Here is a 234-nt window from a genome sequence, read left to right as displayed (position 1 = left end):
GCGACAGGAATGCATTCTGTGCGTGCCAAGCTGCTTAGCCCAGTGACCTGTTGTCCAGTTGGGTTCTTTTCAAGTGTTTTAACGCCCAAAAAAACCGACCAAAAACAACATAAAAATGGACACTAAACATTGTTTTTTCACATAGCACCATGCCATCGGTTTCCAGTTCTGAACACTTAACTGAAGTGTATCACATTTCCATAGGGTTTTTTTTTTTTTTTCTTTTTTTTTTTA

Source organism: Pagrus major, chromosome 21 (assembly GCF_040436345.1).
Source record: "Pagrus major chromosome 21, Pma_NU_1.0".
Classification (NCBI taxonomy): Eukaryota; Metazoa; Chordata; class Actinopteri; order Spariformes; family Sparidae; genus Pagrus; species Pagrus major.
This window is presented reverse-complemented; position numbering follows the sequence as displayed.